At 35.6% G+C, this 13,734-nt stretch overlaps 1 pseudogene; it reads right to left on the reverse strand.

The window, feature by feature from the left end:
* Window positions 1-2,223: 2,223 nt before the first annotated feature.
* Window positions 2,224-13,734, reverse strand: part of LOC100400181 (prostaglandin E2 receptor EP3 subtype-like) — a 45,402-nt pseudogene continuing 33,891 nt past the window's right edge.

The following is a 13,734-nucleotide window of genomic DNA, read 5'->3' on the forward strand; positions in this document are numbered from 1 at the left end:
TCACATGACAGCAACTTTTTAAAAAAAATCACTACAGTTTCTTATAATAATTCTACTCCAATTACATTGCTTTACTATTATGGGCATGTAGTCAGATGTCTAGGGATTTTGGCATTCACCGGGAAGTAGTTACATTGACTTGGTTCCAGTTTTCAGCTTGAACTTCCCAATCAAACATGGAAACCTCTGCAGTTCCTTAAATCACAGAGACTCACAAAAAGATTTCTTAACCTGTGTGTGTAAATGCCCAGGAGGTCTATAGATAGACTTTGGCAGGTCTGTACAATTTCTGACACTGTGCAGAAATCCTCTTTACTTTTTGTGGGAGTACCACATACCTTTCATCAGTTTCTCAAAAGGGTCATTGATCCTAAAATGATTAATAACCACTATTCTTTCTAATTAAATATAATTTAAAATGGCCTCAACTGTGGATTTCAGAATTATTTTCTCTCAATGTTCTTTGCAAAATCAGATTCAAATAACCTTGTATGTTATATTTAAAGCCTTCTTTTAAAAATTGTGTAAGAATATTATGCATGAACACTGATTCTCCAGTCTCTTTTGTACTTGGTCTCAGAAACTTACAGTTAACAGATTAGTTTCCTCATTTTAATTGCATTTTTTGGGTCAGATTTTGGTTTTGGTGCATGCTTAAATTCATCTTCCCATTTTATACAAACAATAGGTGTCAGTAGTGTCAGCTAAAGAGATCATGACTTGAACTCTGCTATCAAAATGCATGATAATAACTCTAGACCTGAGGAATTGAAGACTGCCAAGAACTCAGAAAGGCAAAGGCTTGTCAAGAGATGTTGCCCAATATTTGTCCTTTGATAAAAATTATCTTTCAGCTAAAATGAAGCTTCTGCAGCTTTGTTATACAGACTATGCAAACATCTAATTTAAAATAAGAGTTTGATGAATTAGTTTTCTCTTACTGAGAGAATTGCCTGGAAATGTGTACTTAATGATGTAGTTACAAGATATTTTTTAAAGGTCTTTGGAGAAAAGGATTCACTTTAGGTATCACTTTGAGGGACATATAAATCCTAAGGCCTCTTATCAAAAATGAGAATAGAGATTGGAGGCATCAGTAAAAAGATGATACTTTCTAAGAAATTGTACCTACTCATCTGTGAATAGGTTTATGTGACTATGGAGCCTGGCCAGGGCCTGTGGTGATCCAGGCATTGTTGTAGTGGTAGCATCACATTTTTGTGCAGTCAGACACAAGTTGGCATTCTAGTACCTGCTGCCTCGAGAAATGCCAGAACAGAGCCTATGTGTACCAAGGCCCCACAGGTGGCCTCATCCCACAAGTCCTTGGGTACACAGCACTGTTTAGTGGCCATGGCCCTTTATCTTAAGAAGAGGTTCCAGCTGAGGGCAATTATATCCCCCATAGTACATTTGGCAATGTCTGTGAATATTTTTGATTGTCACAACTAGAGAGGCATTGCTGGCATCTCATGGGTAGAAGTCAGGCACACTGCTAAATAACCTATAATGCATAGGACAGCCCTTATGACAAAGAATTACCTGTCCCATGTGTTAGTAGTGCCAGTGTTGAAAAAGCCTGCCCTAAGGCCATGCCACTTCGATCACCTTGAGAGGTTATATAGGTAAGTTCTATTTAGACTCACACCACCCACAGGGTCACTAAAGTTTAGTCCATTTGCCAGATGTGGAAATTGTAATGCTTTAAACAGAATGAAGTGAAAAAATATCCTACAATGTCCTTCCTTTACAGGTTCATACCTATTTCTTTCCCCAAAATGTGTATTAAATGTCACCTTTTGCAGGAATATTTTGTATGTTGACATCATGTTTCCATGTATTCTCATGATACCATGTGCTTATTCTAATTGCAGCTCTGATTATTTTCTGTCTCCCTACTAGGTTATAAATTCATTGAGAGCTTGCTGTTTTTATTAATCCTTGGGTCTTAGTACCTACCAGAGCTTGACACATAATACACAGGCAATAAATATATGTTGAAGGAAAAAGCAAGCCTGGAGAACTGGCTTAGATTCTCTGTGACAACATCCATCCAGACTGGATTTACTCGAGGATATTACTAGCAAGCACACTGGCCCTTAGGACATTTGGCCCCATGCCCTCTGAGGACATGAAACTGGGGAATGTCTCACTCCATGGCCTGTAGGTTTACCAAGCACAATGGTGGAAATTTTGGGTCAGCCATACTTATAGTAGTCATACTGAATTTTAAATTTTATTTATGCATTTATTTTAATAAAATAATAATTGTACATATTCACAAGGTACATAGCAATGTTTCGGTATGTATAATGTATAGTGATTAGATCAGGGTACTTAGCGTATCAACATCATCTCAAACATTTATCCTTTCTTTGTGTAGGGAACATTCAATATCCTCCCTTTAGCTATTTGAAATCATATATTAGCATTAACTGTAGTCATTCTACAGCAGCATAGCACACTAGAACTTATTTCTCTTATCTAGCTGTGATTTTTGTATACTTCAACAAATCTCTGCCTATCCTGAAACACTACAGAATGAAGATTGTAGAGATAGTAAGATCTGGTCCTAAGGCTAGAACCCCAATGTGACAGGAACCAGGGACAGAATTCTCCCTAAATACCTTTTCTCAGGAAGTAAGAGAGATACTTTTAAGGACCTTGGCTGCATCTACATTTGACAGAACGTCTCTCTTTATTGAAGAAGGAAGACCAACAGTGACCTCAATAAGTACATGAACAAGTAACTGAGGGGGCCCAGCATTCATATCCACCAAGGCTCAGCTCACACCCACACTCAGGTACAAGTCAATTAAAGGGTTGCACTATGAGCAAGGACAATTCTTATTTTGGCTGCCTGTAGATTACACCAAAATTCACCAGAAATCAGAATGACTAAGCTTAGAATAATTTATAAATGTACTTTGTGTTAAGAACAATAACCTTGGGATTATAAAATAAATAAGCTTTATGTCAAAAATGGGAAAAGAGCAAATCTCAGATTTATAGTAAATCAACAATAATTTGATGTATACATAACAAATATATGGTTTAATTTATGGAATATAAAACAAAATGATCTAATTTTTCCAGATAGCATGGAGCTATTGCATTACGTTGTGCTATTATTTGACAAAGCACATCAAATAAGATTTCAGCAAAATAGTTAACATAGTTATAAGTAATATATTCCTGACATGAGTTGACATCAGGAAAACAACACAGGAACATTTCAGAACATTCAACGTTATTTTCCATTGACAAACATGACATAAATAACCTATGCTTATTAAATACACAGACTAGCCATGACTTGAATGCCCACAAAAGTCTAATGTACTTTTCATAGGCTCTTTTATTTTTTGTCTCCACAATATTGAAGACCAGCCTTTAAAACATGCTAGAAGATATATTTAAACACACTGAAGATAACTAAAAAGTTATGAATGACAATAACTTGAAAAGTGGAATTATCTCCAAAATGCCCAAAAAAGCATGAAAAGGCTGATTTGTTTCTGATGGTGATCTCCTTCCTTCTTATCTTTACTTCTATAATAAATTCTTCAACAAAGCAGACTTACTACAAAACAGATTCCAATCTGTTTCACCCATTAGTGTGTATTAAAAATATGAAGTTATTATCCTCTTAGAAACAATCCCAGCCTCACCAATAGGAAATATGCCTGTTACTTCCTATTGAAAGAATGGATAAGCACAGTAGAGTCAAGGGGACTAGGAGAAAATAGTGTAATTTCAAATGAAGAAATATGTAATCTAGTAGACATTTGCATTGCTTATTACATGAAACAAATTGATACAAAGTTTCTGAAAAAAGATAATGTTTATTCTCAGTAAAGAAAATGTGTGACATATAAATGAATGTGATACATATCTGATTGAATTGTATTTCTTTTTTAAATTTATTTTTACTTTTTAATTAATTTATTTTTTTTTGAGATGGAGTTTCACTCTTGTTACCCAGGCTGGAGTGCAGTGGCACCATCTCGGCTCACTGCAACCTCCGCCTCCTGGGTTCAGGCAATTCTCCTGCCTCAGCCTCCCGAGTAGCTGGGATTACAGGCACACACCACCATGCCCAGCTAATTTTTCGTATTTTTTAGTAAAGATGGGGTTTCACCATGTTGACCAGGATGGTCTCAATCTCTTGACCTCGTGATCCACCCGCCTCGGCCTCCCAAAGTGCTGGGATAACAGGCGTGAGCCACCGTGCCCGGCCTGAATTGTATTTCTAAAGAATCATAATACAGTCTGCTTATGGTATCATAATGTAATGATATATGACTAAACTTGTATAAATTATAACCCTTAAATAGACTCTTCATTTTAGGAATTATGAAACAGAATATATCAAATAAAATATTTTCTCTAATTCTCTTATCGTCATCACCACCTGGTTAGTTTCCTTATAATACTGAACTGATGTCAGCTTCTTAACAAACATGTATGTGAGTTTGAGTGGATTATTGAATTTTGTAAATTGGCTGTATCATAACCTATGTCATGAACATCACAGACAACTGTCACTCTGTGTCAGCATTTTATTGCAACTCAGAGAACAGTCTTATGGACTAAGCCACAGTTGCACAATTCTGTAGTTTTTAGACCTCAGTTTTAACAGATTTTGAAATACATATACATATAAAACAAGCAATAAATAAGCAGCTGTGAAAATTTGTCATTGTTGATGGCTTACACTTGTTATATAGACAAAAAATAGAAATTTTAATTATTCAAATTAAGCCTTTTCTGTTTGCAATAATAAATACTCTGTAGTCTCCTTGTGTTATTCACCTCCTAGAATCTGGTATATTGCAGGAGGAGCTTTTGGGATTAAATTACAAAAAGAAATAGATATTATGTATGTATAAAATTTCAAAGAATGGAAGTTTTCTATTTTCTTTTTCTGAGTTGATCTCAACCAAAAGAACTATTAAATAATTGTTGATGTGGAGAAGGTTGAAAGCTGATTACTAATTTGGGGTCAAAAAGAACAAATTATAAAAAGCATTGTATAAATAAAAAGCCTAATCTACTAGAAAATGCAATGTTAGAATACTGCCACAGTTATCTCATTATTAAAATACTGTTTGTTAATTTTTAGTCTGTCTGTCACTCAATCAGGATCTTCCATAGTTAACTTACATAAGGTTTCACAATTATTTTCTGCAACACAGTAAAGAGATATTTTATAAAATAAAGAAGTGTAAGTAGAAATATATGTATACTCAATATTTCAGACTAGTTTAAATCTGGTATGATTAAACACTTACATTTACCTGCAATATCTTGGGACACATAGAGCACTAGGTTAATTTGGTAAATACTGAGATAACTCATTTTGTTTCTTCAACTTCAAGATATTTTTAAGACATTCACCATATCTATTTTATTTGAAAAATAAACTTCTCATTAAATAATGTGTGATCATTCTCTTCTATGACTCAGCATAGTATATAAATTCATTGTTTGGAAAATCAGCACTGTTTTGTAAAATTGACACTTGCTAATTTTACATATATTTCTACATACATTCCATATAGAAATATTTACATATATTCCATTTGCTTACTTCTTCCCACATGGTTTTCTTGGCCTTTAATTGTCTTTTAACCAATACTTCAAAGTTCAAGGAATTGTCATAATCTATACATGCATTTTTTTCTGATTAGACTTATGTATGTAAGAGTGAACTTGAAGGTCAATAAAATTAAACTTAGACACGTCTTTCTGCTGTGACTACATATGTCCTCTTTCTAACCACTACTCTAGTCTCTGTACATCTCTGAAACCGAACCTCAACAACAAAAGGCTGAAATCATTTGGGATTTTCATTACTTATCAGGTTTCCCCAGACTAACAAATGCCTAGCTAACAAAACGCACATGCCGTTTACATAATTTCTCTCTTTTCCACCTCCCTTTCAAGCTTATTATAAAACAAAACAAAACAAAAATACCTGCCATTCATCCCTTTCTAAAACATAACCCCTGGGCAGGAATTTATTTTGCAGTTAAGAATAAGCTTCAGGCTTTTTGCCTTTCTGTATTTTTTGTGGTTTGATGAAAAGTGATATTCTTTTGATAGTAATCTCCATTACCATTTGGAAGTATCAGTCTCCTAAATTATTAGTATAAATAAAGCACTTTGTGGTACAGCAATATGACACTACATCCTTGAAGATAAATTCAAATTCTGTAATTAAATAAGCGAAAATAATTCACTTTATCAGCCTGATTGACTGTAATGGCATGAAGCACTTTAATCACAGGATATGTGCCTTGCCAATGTGCACTCAGTTTTGGCAAACTTCTGCTCATTGGCTCACTGAATAAATATTTATTGGACAATTTCTATATTCCAGGTGTTATACGAGGTGCTAGAAGAAATCATGCTCACACCACTCAAATTCACAGTGCCTGATTAGAACTTGGGGTCACAGGACCACCCAAGAGGTAAAGCCTCTTTATTATGACATTTAAATGCATTTTTGAAAAAACTAGGTAGTTTTATGTTATAATCCATGAGGTGACCGATGGGATAATCCAATTCTATGGCATGGAGAGGTTTTAGTATAGACTATCACTTTTTCCAAAATTTACATTAGTAGAACCATCCTGAATTATATAAGCACCCTCAGTAGATTTTGTCTTCGAATTCAATTTAGCATGTCATTTAAAATGATTAGTACTGATTGACATAGGCTGGTGTATACATTAATCAGACAGACATATTGTACCTATGGAAATTAATTATTTACCAAATGACCACTAAACACACACAAATGCAGTTACTACAAAAAGAATAAATAAATCTCAATCTTTTAAAAAGCTAGAAAAGCAGTGCAAGGAACTGCAAATGAAAATCTTCACAATAAAAAGTTAATAGATTTACAAAATGAATGCACCAAAGAATATGGCAAGCATTGTGTAGGCCTAACTTACAGGAGTGCTATGTTTGGTGGGGAGACTTTTTTAAGAAGTGCAATTCCCAAAACTAAATGTAGTGATCTACATGTGTACAACTAAGTCAAGCTTAGCTATAGAGGTTTGTGGACTGTAGGAAAAACATTTTAGTAATAAATATTTGGATAGGGCCACTTTGAGGAGCAGGCAGAAGAAGAGCTGTGAGGGGTCAATGTTATTAATTTTCTTATATAAATAGGCCAAACTGTGGAAAGTATTCATTGAATCTTCAAATATTTATTTGTTTTGGGATCAGTATTGGAATTTAAAAAGTCAAAAGACTAGAGAACACTTTTGGGGAAAAAATCAAGGGAAATATATATTCAGACCACCTATAGTTAGTGCTCAAATTGGTCCTTACATAGCATTCTGAAGAACTGCTTTATGACTCTCATAGGTTAGTTTCATGAATCTTCCTCAGGCTTATAGGAAAGTAAAATATAGGCAAAAGGAAGGATAATCAGCAAGTTGGGTAGTCACAAACTCCATATTTCAAACAAATGGAATTGGCTCTTACTCACACAAAGAGTAAACCTAATTATCAATCCAACTAAAACTTTGTAAGGTTAGGAGCTAATTTGCTAGATTGAGCAATATTTAAATAACAGAATCAATGAATATTATAAATATATTATACATTTTAACCCTAATTAAACTTTTTTTTATTGTAAGGAGGAAAAAAGTGACAGAAAAAAAGCAAAAGAGGCAATGAAAGAGAACACAGCAGTATTTCTGAAGAAAAACACACTACTATCCCTTGTCTTTAATAATATATGTGGTTAAATTCTGCAAGGATTCAGTGTACTGGAATGTCAACCATCCCTGCCCCCCCAATAGACCAAGATCATTTATAAAAAATGTTTTCATTACATAATTAATCACATATTCAGCTACAAATGGCAGACTCAACCAAAACACTAGACTGTTATTAATATATTTTCTCTTGTTTGTGTTTCACTACTTTTGGCACATAGGGGATTTTCCATGCTTCTAAGACCATTTAGCTTTATATTAAAAATTCCACTCAATGCATAAACAGTGGCATGCCAGAGATGCCTAAATTCACAGTAAGGTTTAGCGATATTTGTTACCAAAAGCTGTGCACATGCAAGTTAAGTGTTTTTTTTTTCATGATTCTGCCTGTATTATTTCATTAGATAATGAGATAGGCTGCCCTTTCTGTCTATCATTAGAGCAGCTGGAGACAGTATTTGCTACCTGGCAAAACTTTTGAAGAAGGATCTTTCTTAACAGCAGATAAACCCAAGGATCTAAGATCTGGTTCAGTGAAGCCAGGTGAACAGCTATTAAGAAGAAGTTGCATTCTTTCTGCTTCTCCATGTGTGTCTTGCAGTGTTCAACTGATGTCTGATTGAAGATCATTTTTAACATCATTATCTAAGAAAGGGGGACAAATAATTGTTTCAAAGATTAGTTAATGTCATATGCATCCCCTCCACACAGTACTTTGCACATAGTCGGTTTTCAATAATTGGTTGTTGGATTGAAATGATTAATTCAATATACTCAGAGATCAGAGTCCTGAATTATACATGACATTCCTAGGTATTTTCCCACACTTGTGGCTATTCAACATGATGTAGCTCTCTAAAACATGCATGTCTTCAGGCTCCTGGTTCTTGGAATTTAAGAAGCTTGAAAATAACACATCTCAAAATAAGCCAAAGTCATGGCTCATTGCAGAAAACACAAGTTCACCTAAAGGAGAGCCAACACTTACTTCAACAACAACCAAAATATGCTAACCTTAAATTTTTGGTAGTTCTAACTAAAAAACTTACTAAAGAAAAAGTAGAAGCAAGAAATGGGGAAAATAATATTGTTGTTATTATTATTATTATTGCCATTGACATTTTCAGAATCCTTACTTTTTACCAGATCAGGTGCCGAGTGCTTTATATGCATTTAATAAACAACATGCAATAGGTAGTATTGCCACTTCCTTCTCACATTTGCAGAACCCAAGATTTAATGAGGTGAAATATATGAGTCAGACTTAAACCCAAGTTTACTAACACCATATAATGTACAGTATTTAACTTTTCTTTACCCCCTCCAACATACACTAGAATGTAAACTCCACAATGGCAGGAATTTGGGACTATTTTTTCCACAAGTGCCTAGATCAATATGTAGCAGGTAGCAGATGTTCAATAAGTATTAGAGACAACAAATTTTTATATTTTACAGCATATAAATGACAGTATATGAGTTATATAATATGTATTTGTGAGAGAACAAATTTTTATATTTGAAGAAATATACAACACTTAATGACAGTACATGCGTTATATAATATGTATTCATATTTGAATGAAAAATGCTCTTATGGTTATGAAAAATGTTCAAACTTAGTAATCATCAGAAAACATTTAAATTACAACAAAATACAAAGCCGTTTTATACTGGCTCAATTAATCAAAATGAAGAAATGTGACTGTACTCTTCCTGAGGATGCAGAATAAGGTGAGGACTCTCTCTCTCTCCTTTTTTTTTTTTTTTTTTGGAGATGCTCTCAGGTCACTGCAACCTCTGCCTTCCAGGTTCAAGTGATTCTTCTGCCTCAGCCTCCTGAATAGCTGGGACTACAGATGTGCACCACCACATCCAGCTAATTTTTGTATTTTTAGTAGAGATGGGGTTTCACCATGTTGGCCAGGATAGTCTCAATCTCCTAACCTCGTGATCCACCCACCTTCGCCTTCCAAAGTGCTGGGATTACAGGCATGAGCCACCACACCTGGTGGGAGAGGACTGTTTTACACATTACTAGTGAGCGTATAAACTGGAACAACCACCTTAGAAAACAAATTGGCACTATTTCACTTGCTATTTCCCAGCGATACTACTCCTAGGAATATACTGTCCAGAATACCTGCACCAAGAGTTGTGTATATGACCATTTCATATGAGCTTTGTTCATAATGGCAAAAAAGCAGGAACAACTTAAACATGGGTTCACATTCACAAGCAAAGAAAAGAGCTGACTTTAGACTGGGTGCAGTGGCCCACACCTGTAATCCCAGCACTTTGGGAGGCCAAGGCAGATGGATCACCTGAGGTCAGGAGTTTGAGACCAGCCTGGTCAACATGGTGAAACCCCATCTCTACTAAAAAAATTCAAAATTAGCTGGGTGTGGTGGCAGGCACCTGTAATCACAGCTACTCTGGAGGCTGAGGCAGGAGAATTGCTTAAATCCAGGAGGCCAAGGTTGCAGTGAGCCAAGATCTCACCATTGCACTCCAGCCTGGGCAGCAAGGGCAAAACTCCATCTCAGCAAAAAAAAAAAAAAAAAAGAAAAAAGAAAAGAGCTGACTTTGTAACTGGCTCCTACATTTACCATTCTAGACCTATACAGCTATTGAGTACTTGACATGTGGCCAAAGCACATTGCAATGTTAGATTATATTGATTATATAATGGAATAATATTTCTATAGATTGAATTAAATAAAATATATTATTCAAATTAATGTCACTTGTTACTTTTGACTTTTAAAAAATGCAGCTACTAGGAAACTTTACATTATGTGTGGCTTGTGTTTTTTTGCTCACAGTACATTTCTATTGAAGTTAATCTCTCTCTCATGGGCTTGCACTTATCTCTATGTTCTGCCCTCAGTTCACATAACTTAAATCGAATTCAACATCTCTGCACATCCAAAACATTCCTAACCACTTAACTACAATTCCAATGATGGCACTTTCTTAAACTCACCCTGACTCAACATCTCCGAGTCTGTGAACTCTTCTTTCCCTCTCCTCTGCAATGCCTTTTGCTCTTGTTGCATTTGCATCCTTGTTCAGGTCTTCCTCTCATTTGAATTATGGTAATAACAGACACCCAGATGGTGCATGTGTGGGCTGCATGTTTGTGCCTCCCTTCCAATTATATGTGGAAGCCCAACCCTTAATGTAATGGTATTAGGAGGTGAGGCCTTTGGGAGGTAATTAGGTTTAGATAAAGTTATGAGGGTGGAGCTTTCATGATAGGATTATTATCCTTATAAGAAGAGGGAGAAGAACCCATAAGTCTCTCCTTCAGTCACTTGGGGCACAGCAAGAAGACAGAGGTCTGGAAGCCAGGAAAAGAGCCTTCACCAGAAACTGAATCTGTGGGCATTTTGATCTTAGAATCTTCAGCTTCCTGAACTGTCAGAAATAAACATCTGCTATTTAAGCCAAGTAGACTAAGGCAGTGTATATGGATATCTGCCCATCACAGGTGCAGATCCAATCCCAGCTGTGATCAAATCCTCTCCAACTAAAAAATCATCAATGTCTTCCCATTGTCCACCAAAAAGAAATTCAAAGCCCTCTACAATATTCTCCAAACTATTCTTTCCAGCCTTGTCTCCCACAAACATCAAAGGGATGCTAGAACATCCCTTTATTCTTACCTCACTTTTGGCCTTTATTCTTTCTATTTTCTACCCCTGGAACACTTTTAATCCTAGCATTCATTTCTACCTTCGAGACTTCCATGTCTTTCAGGACCATCTGAGTCTTTCCTGATCATTCCAAACCACTGTCCTCTGAAGGGCTACAATTGTGTGTGTGTGTGTGTGTGTGTGTGTGTGTGTGTGTGTGTGTCTGTGTGTAAGATATAAACACACATTTGTAGTAGACAGACAATACTAGCAGGCATCCACATGTCCCTCAAAAACTTGGATGTATGGGGGAAGAAAAGGTGGGACTCTAAGAGTTAAAGTGGACATAACATTGACATGTAGGAACCCAGCTCCAAGGTTACTAACCTTGACTGCAAGCAAATGAACAAAGTATTGACATATCTGAAATTGATTTGCTCTGGGAAAAAGGATACTTAGCCATCAGGTTTGAGTATTTTCCACTCTTGTTGGCAAAATGGACTACTATTGTGAGCCAAAAGATGTAATTGACTATATTAGCTTGAAGTAAGTAAATATTTGATTCTTTTAATTCCCCATTTTCTGCGTCTTTTGCCAGCAAGCTGATACTGACTGGTCCCAGTGTTGCTACGTCAATACAAAAAGAGAGCTGGGTCACAGGATTTCTGGTATTGCCAATTCTGCTCATGTAATCTCAATTTTATTTTTAAAATACAGGTATATAACAACAAAAAAACAGGTAGAGCAGGTTAAGCAGACAGGCAAGAGAGGAAATACGTACAACAAAATTCTTACAAGACCCTGTGACATTGGTCTTCAGCCATTTTTTTTGTCTTATTTAGTCAGCTTTTATTCTTAAACTGATCCCTAACAGAGGGGATGGGAATTTCCAGTTTTGGCTTATAAGGCAAATTCATGCTCTTGGGCTTGACTCATGGTTTTTGGCCAAATTGCCCCCTAAACCCAAACAAAATTATTGTTCTATAAAGAAATAACAAGAGGAGAATAGGTAGAAAAGCAGTAGATAGCCAAATGTTCTAACTCTGTAATTTTTTTTGTTTTCATTTTGTTTTTTTGTTTTGTTTTTTGAGACAGGGTCTCATTCCATAACCAAGGCTGGAGTGCAGTGGCACAATCATAGTTCACTGTAGTCTTGAACTCCTGGGCTCAAATGATCCTCCTGTCTCTGCCTCTCAGGATGTTGGAATTACAGGTATATGCCACCACACTCAACGAATATTTTTAATTTTTGTAGAGATGGGGTCTACTATGTTAACTAGGCTGATCTGAAACTTCTGGTTTCAAGCAATCCTCCTGTGTAATTTCTTTCACAGAAATTTTTCCAAATGATTTATTTAATAAAAGAAAATAGTAATAAAAGCAAATAAATAAATGTTCAGAGGAGCATTATATATACTAACAAGAAATTATAAACACATACATCTCTAACATCAGGTGTAAAGCTTAATAAAACAACAATTCATAAATAGTATATATAAGTATTAAGTGAAAAAAACAGACGATAAGATACTTTTACATATAAAGTTTTGTTGTTATAATTATATTATTAAAAATATGCAGACTTGTGGAAGGCAATGGAATTATTGCTATTTAACTATAATTTACTGTTAATCAATAGCATTAATTTAATTTTAAAACTGTATGTACATAGGCTGGGTGTGGTGGTGCATGCCTGTAATTTCAGCACTTTGGGAGGTCAAGCCAGGTGGATCCTGAGCCCAGGAGTTTGAGACCAGCCTCGGCAACATGGTGAAATCCTGTCTACTAAAAACTCAAAAATTAGCTGGGCATGATGATGTGTGCCTGTAATCCTAGCTACTTGAAAGGCTGAGGCAGGAGATTACTTGAACCCAGGAGGCAGAGGTTGCAGTGAGCCGAGATTGTGCCACTGTATTCCAGCCTGGACAACAGAGTGAGACTTGGTCTCAAAAATATATATATATGTGCATATAAAAACATTTCAAATGGTGTTAATAATGAAAGTGTTTTATACACAGAAAGCAGATGATTATTCCCTTCTTTGATAAATAACGGATTATTATACACTGAATTTATTTAAAATATATTTATATTAATATATTCTGAAGCTGGCTGGCTTATCAGCCTATGAGCTGAATACTACCTCCCATCATAGTAGGCAGAATAATGCCCCTCCCACCACACACACAGATATCCATTTCTTGGTCCCCAGAATCTGTGAATATGTTACCACACAAGGCAAAAAGGACTCAACAGATGTGATTAAGGTAAAGGACCCAGAAGTGGGAAGATAAATTCTGGATTATCTAAGTGGACATAGTGTAAAAACAAGGGTCCTGAAAATCAGAGAACTTTCT

The sequence above is a fragment of the Callithrix jacchus genome, chromosome 18 (genome assembly GCF_049354715.1).
Source record: "Callithrix jacchus isolate 240 chromosome 18, calJac240_pri, whole genome shotgun sequence".
Classification (NCBI taxonomy): Eukaryota; Metazoa; Chordata; class Mammalia; order Primates; family Cebidae; genus Callithrix; species Callithrix jacchus.